Genomic DNA, 7,280 nt, shown 5'->3' with positions numbered 1-7,280 from the left:
TAGAAATCATAGTACCTAGCACTAATAAGCCCTCAATAAATGTTAATAGTAATGAGTATTCACATAGATTATTTCAACATAGGTGTGATAGACATTACAAGAATCTCCTCACCACACACACACACACACACACACACAGAGTCAGTAAGAAATCTCTCAAGGTTTGCAACATGAAAATTTTCCCCTCTGAGAAGCTCCTCTGTATTTCGGCAGAAAACTGGCTAATAAAGTTTTTCTTTGCTGCTAACAACAGTAACGAGGGCCACAGATTCTTAAAGGAACAGGCACTAATCCCATAGCTTCAGCTACAAAATCTCTCTATAGAAAAATCACTGGGTGGGCAATCAGCCTCCACTAGCACAGGAAAAAAAATCTAAAGACAAATCACCCATATATAAATCGAATTGCATTTTTTTTCTATTCGGCTGAGCATTTTTCTGGCATATGAGGACCACAGTAAAATCTGCAAGGTCAGAATCAATATACTAGCATAATTAACTCCAAGGTTCGGTAGAGTCATTTTATCTTCAGCAAAATAAAAATATAAATGGAAAGAGGAAATTATTGATGGTATGAAGAAGTTATAAAATGGCCCTGGAGATGATAGCTGATGTATTAGCCATAATGTTCCCAATTGAATGTAACCTTTACAGAATATTAGCAATAATTAGACAAGGCCTCTCCAAAATTAGATGGAGCAAGACAGAGACAAGGCCACTCTGTGATTATGTCTGAAAAAAGACAGAAGTAAGGACCCTGGCAACCAGAAAAATAGCTAAACACTTCTCTCTTCCAACTAAAATTGGTAAATACTCCTTCTTTCCCTACTCTATTTTTCTCCCTTCTTAGGTATAAATTATCAAAATATCCAATCACTGCATTCCTGATAACACTTAAAACAGAACTCACCTCCACTTCCTAAATCCTTCTTAAAATCACCCAGAACAAGCCTAAATCCTAGAAGATGCCTTCCCCAGTCCCTCTTATCCAATACCCTGTCCCTGTGGGGTGCTTTCGCTCATGTAACACATGAAAGAAACCTAATTTTGTCTGACTACATATGTACTCTTGGTGTTTCTTGGCTATTGGGCATGGACGATGTGAAATATGCCAAGTGCATCTATTATCTCTCAGGAAACTTGCTTGTTTTGTTATTCACTTTTTTATTGCAAAAGAAATTAATATGTGTCCATTATTTTTTAAATGCAGCTGTTTTTAAAGTTAAAAATGGAGAGTTTCTATGTCCCTTGGTCCTACTCCTCAATTTACTTAAATTTGTCATATATCATTCTCAATGGCGATTTCTTCACGTACACACACAGTTTTTTTAATTAATAATCCATTCTCACTTCATGTTTTTCTGCAAAATGCTTTACCCATTTAATAGTATGTTATTAACATTTTCCCTAAGAATAATATAGTTTTATCTCATTATTTTTAGGTGTTTGTGGAAGTACAAACTATAGATTAATTCTGATTTATTTTAATATTCCCCAGTCCATAGCCAATATTTTGCTGCAAGAAAATATTACATAGAATCTCTGTGTTTACAGTTAATATTTCATCTTATTTTTTAATTTCTTTTTATTTTTTAATTATAGTTTGACATTTAATAGTCTATCTCCTTTTATCAAAGATTAAATTGAGGAGGGGAGTTATATTTCTTGCCCAAGATCACATACCTATTAAATGGTAGTTTTGATTCAAATCTAGATCTTCCTAACTTCAAAGCCTATCTATTTTTCATTGCCAATAGTATAAAATAAAGCTTCACAGTGACTTGGATACAACATAATTCAGACAACTTCAAAACACTTGCATTATTTATCCAATTAAAAATCTCTTCTAGAGCTTCCACTTCTGGTTAAGATGGAGTAACCAAGATTGCATTCACCTTTCTGCCTTAAACAAGAAGAATTGGACAAAATATCTAAAATACTAGTTTGCAAGACATTGTATATCAGGCATTAAAGAACAATGATTCCTGACAGGCAAGAAACAAATGAGCTCTAAAATTTCCCCAACTTTCTGTCTTAAGAAAGTTTTCAGACCACAATGCAGAGAGAGAGAGACTACTCAGGAAGAGTTTAGAGGAATTCATAAAGGAAATGAAGCTGAAAATTTGAAGAGACCAAAGCAACTAGAGTTTGCAGGACAGAATCCTGAAGAAAGGGAGTTGTACAGAGAGAGAACCCCAAGGTTCGCAGAAGATCCCCCTCAATTATTTAGCTGAGTACCGATTTGCACACATACATGAGGAAACTAGGGAAGGAAATACTGAAAGGATTATAGATAACAATGCTCAATGCTCACACGAGGGTGAGAATAGTGCCTGTTCTCACCAGCCAGACTAGAAAACCTCAAGATTCATGATGCATTGGACAAGAGTACACAGGAAAGACTTACCTCTATAGTGGAAAATAATTAGCCCTAGACTGAGCTCTGCTCCAGTCACAACTAACAAATCTACAAAGTAAGACTCCAAAGGATCGGTTTCCAAGATATTTAACTGTGCTCCAGAACAAAGCTCAAGGATATTTATAAGAATACAAAAGTATCTGGTACCAAACCTGGAAACATTCACAATGTCTGCATCCAATCAAAAATTATCACACATGCAAAAAGCAGGGAGACATGATCAAGAGAGAAAAAAATCAGTGGTCAAAACGACCAAGAACGGCCAAAGATGTCAGAATTAGCAATCAAGAACATTAAAACAATTATTATGATTATGCTTTATATGTTCAAAAAAGATAAGCAGAGACATGAAAGACACAGTGAAGACTACAGTGTATAAGGGTAAAAAAAAGAAAAGAAAAGAAAAATTGCACTGGATGGGATTAACTACAGATTAAACATTCCAAAAGAAGTGATTAGTGATCTCGGAGCCATAGCAATAAAAACTGTCCAACCCAAGAAAAAAGGCCAATCAAAAATCTAAGTGAAAACCGTATCAGTGAGCTGTGAAACAGCTTCAAAAAGTGAACTGAAGTTCCTATGGGGAGAGAGAAACCAGGAGAAACAAGGTTATATAAAATTTTCTTTGAAAAATAACACTGAAAGTTTTGTCAATTTGATGAAACTATAAAGCCACAGATTCAAGAATCCCAAGAAAGCCCAAGTAAAAGAAACGCGCAAAAACTACACCAAGACACATCAAATTGCTCAAAACCAGAAATAAAGGGAAAATCTTAAATGCATCCGAAGGAAAAAAAGGTACACTATGAATAGCAGAACAAAAGTAAAGATAAATTCTTGTCAGAAATAATGAAATTAAAAAAACAGTGGACCACCATCTTACAGTGTTTTAAGAAATAATACTTTCATAATAGATCAAATGATATTCTATCCATCCTTCCCCCTCCACACACATACACACACACACACGATGAAATCTTTTGACTTTGCAAAGTGCTGAAAGTACCCATATAATATTAAATCACTTTTCGCCTTTTATTTAAGTTGTCCAGGTGATTTAATTTTAGAATTGTTAAAGATAAATTAAGATGATTTACAATGTGTCATTATCCCATCATGCCTAAAGCAAATCCAGTGTTTCTTACATATCATTTGCACTGCTCTCCACGAGATTCAACATTGCTTGAAGGAAGAGACCAAATCTTATACACGTATATTACAAACTCTCCTCAAGGAAGCGTCTTGCATAAAGTTTGACTTGAAGTGAAGTTGTCTTGTAAGGTCCCTTGGCTGTGGGTACCTACATATCAAGGAATTTGAAAGAATCAGGGATGCCAATAATAACTTAGTTTGCATTCTGCCCTATATTACCAAAATCATATTCTGACTTTATCTTAATGATAAAGGATCAGTTCTAAGACAATTTATGTTAATGAAGATAAGACCTCTAGTGATTTACCAAATGAACATACTGTTTTCTAATCTACAAGAAAATTCTTAAGCTGTCCACAATCACCCAAAAGCTGCTGGTCAGAGCTAGACAGGTAAGAGGCTATGAAGCGTGATCACATTCAGAAGCTTAGCATTTTCTATAACAGCACGTGAGGATTTAAATCATCATAAAAATAATAAAGATTTCCGAACAACCCCAGCTTTGGACTTCACTAGCTCCTAGAACTATCAAAACTGCTGCTAATGTGATTGCAACTGCTTTCCCTTAGAATTTTCTCATTACTCCTTTTGATTTTTTTTTTACCTGTCACAAGGTGAATTTTCTTTCTCTGTGCAAACTTTTTTTTTCCTTCAGTAAAAATAAGTAATATTTGTACCTAAAACTGTAGGAATCTACAATGACAGTATTTTTTTAATTTTCTTTTTTTCTGGTAGGCGACTAGAGGTCAAAACAATTTTAAAAACACATTGTGAACTGCATTTCTTCATTTGTCTATTTCCTACCTCATTCCCAGGAAAATTTAAAGCATATTATGGGGTCTCTAAATACAATTTTTTAATATTTCATTCAAGAAATTTCAGCTCATTATAACACAAAGCTGTTGTTTTTTTCAGATGTCAATCTGTAAAAGTGATTTTAATTTGAAAGACTCATTTGATAAGTAAATGTAAGCTTTCTATTATTCTACAAAACTTCATCATAGGTTATCAGAAATTGAGGTGGCTTAAGTCCATACTAGCACCAAATTCAGTGATTTATAAAAGAATAAAAGGTAAGAGATGTATCTCCTTGATCCTAATGAATTTTCACATCTTCTGGTAGAAAGTGAGCATACAAGGAAGCAGAGAAATTGTTAGAAAAATAGGGCCTTTGCCCTAAGAATTGTAAAGGGGAAGCTGGAGAAAATTAAACATTGGGAATAAGCCCCCTGCAAAATCTTTGGATGGAAGAATCCTTGAAGCATAACAGCACCATATCCCATGGACAAATTTCAAGGATACTCTTCTTTCGTGTAAGAAAGCTTATTGTAAGCCTAGAGAGAGAATCAGAATTATTATTAGTAAACATTAATACAGGCTTTTCTATGTCCAGTATATAGAAAACACATTATCTCATTGAACGTTGACAAAATAATCCCCATTTTCAGATCATGAAAAAGCTATAATTTCTCTTTTCACATTATTTAACTCGGAGCAGTTAAACAAGCCACTTAACTGTTCAAACCACATAACTAAGTGGCAGAACCACTGAAATATTTTTTTCTAATTTTCTACTTTTTCCTCCATACTTCTTATTGAGATATAATTTACGTAGAGAAAAATGAGTCATTCTTAGATACATTCTTTAGTCATATCCGCAAGAGTCCGTATCCTGTGAATAGCTGGCTCAGGGTTCATGGGATTTTTAACAAAGCTACTATAAATATGTGCCCTACATTTTTATTATCCTTCTTCAAGTAGTTCAATGCCATCAATCACTTTTTCTGTGATGAATCCCCAGTGTTTGAAATTTCATGCTCCCATATTTCTATCGGCATGACAATTATTGCCTTCATAAGTTTATATATTGCATAGGTTATCAGGTTTGGTCGTCATATTCTTTTACGCTTATTTTCTGGCTGCTATCCTGAGAATGTCCTCAAGTTGGAGAAAATGCTTCTCTGCCATGTTTCCCACATAACAACGGTCACCATTTCTGCTGTTGGGCCCTCTCTATGTGTACTTTCAGCCTGATTCTAACAAGCCCAGGAGAATCCGAAAGTGACCTCCATGTTTTACAGAATTGTGATTCCCATGTTGAACCTTTGATCTACAGCTCAAGAAGCAAGGAAATGATAAATACACTAATCATAAAAGCAAAGAAGTGTTTATGAACTGGATCTCATTTCCTAATATTAGGCACAAAGAAGCATTCGAACAAAGTTTTTTTTACAGGATGCTATTTGCCTAGAGCAATTTTTCCAATAGCCTCAAAAACATGTCGAGCTTCCTAAATCCCTAAATTACATGAAAGGTCATCAAAGTTTCACAGGAATGAATTTATCTGGAGAGGCAATAGAGCCTTTCTGCCTGATGAACAAGCTTCTCTTGCTAATGATTGCTCTTTATGAAAAATATGAATAATCAGCAATCAATATGCTACAGCAACATCATTCCAAGAGTATTTGAAAACCAACTAAGTGCAATATTAATCTGAGAGAATCAACATCAACTTGCAAGAAAAGTTAGGATAGAAAAGAGAACTCCTTATGCACTGGCAAAGTAGGCAAGAGTCTATAAAGGCATTTGAGGTAGACTGGGGAGCAAAAAAAGAGAGAAAAGAAAATATTAAGCAAGTTCCCATGAAGGTTCATCACTGAGCAGAACCTCCAGCGGTAGTCAGTAACAGGAAACTCTCCCCAAATTCTGTATGTATAAAGCACTCATATTATCCCATCACCCAACAGTACCCAGATGCCCTCTGCCAAGGTCTGAAGCTGTAGGGACTAGAGACAGAGGAGACTGCAGGCTAGTTGAAATGCTGGAAGCCATGGCCAGCAGCAAGCTGCCATGCTGAAGGCTTCCAGCTGGTCTACCCTCTAACATCAAGTCTAGTGGTATTTTGGCCAGTCGTGGGCTGGCAAAATAGGAAAAGTTTCTCTCACTTCGACATTGCAACATCTGACAGTTGTGTCAATGCAGAGAAGTGTCAACAAAATTTGCCTTAGCTTAGCATTTCCAAAATAGAGTTCAGAGAACTTATTCTCACAGACTTTTCAACATGAAAAGGATTCCAAAGCCAAAAAAATCCTAAATTAATCAACATCAGATTTCTTTACCAATAGCCTTTCCACAGGTATATCACCTAACAGCGTGCACTATGAATCTCTAAGAAAGAGTTTGAGAATTTCCCAAATATATTGGATGACAGGACACTATTTAATCCATGGACTGTTTATTGAACTGTGTCAATTCTAAAATGGACATTTCTTTCATGTTTTAATATCTCTGATGTTGGGATTATCTTAAAATACACATGTACATTTATCAGAGCAATTAAGTTACAAAATTGATGGTGAATCTTTCAATCTATCTATATATCTAATATAATAAATACATTTTTAACAGCTTCCCTATAGTACAATTTTTAAAAAGATCTGTTTTTTAAAAAGAATTGTCTGAATGCTTTTATGAAAGTAACTAGAGAGACTATTGAAGTACTTACTAGAAAACATTATTTAAAGAATATCTTCAGCTCTCAACAGAATACCACATTTGTATGTAAATAATCAATATTACATTCAATCATAAAAACAAGAGCCTTAGGAATTTCTAGTAGGAAGCATGTTATTTAATCTATTCTAGTTATTGTGGATGTTAAATGTCTTTGTTTCTTTAAAAAGTATCCAATGATTCAGGCTGACCATTTC

The sequence above is a fragment of the Pteropus vampyrus genome, unplaced genomic scaffold, assembly GCF_000151845.1.
Source record: "Pteropus vampyrus isolate Shadow unplaced genomic scaffold, Pvam_2.0 Scaffold352, whole genome shotgun sequence".
NCBI lineage: Eukaryota > Metazoa > Chordata > Mammalia > Chiroptera > Pteropodidae > Pteropus > Pteropus vampyrus.
This window is presented reverse-complemented; position numbering follows the sequence as displayed.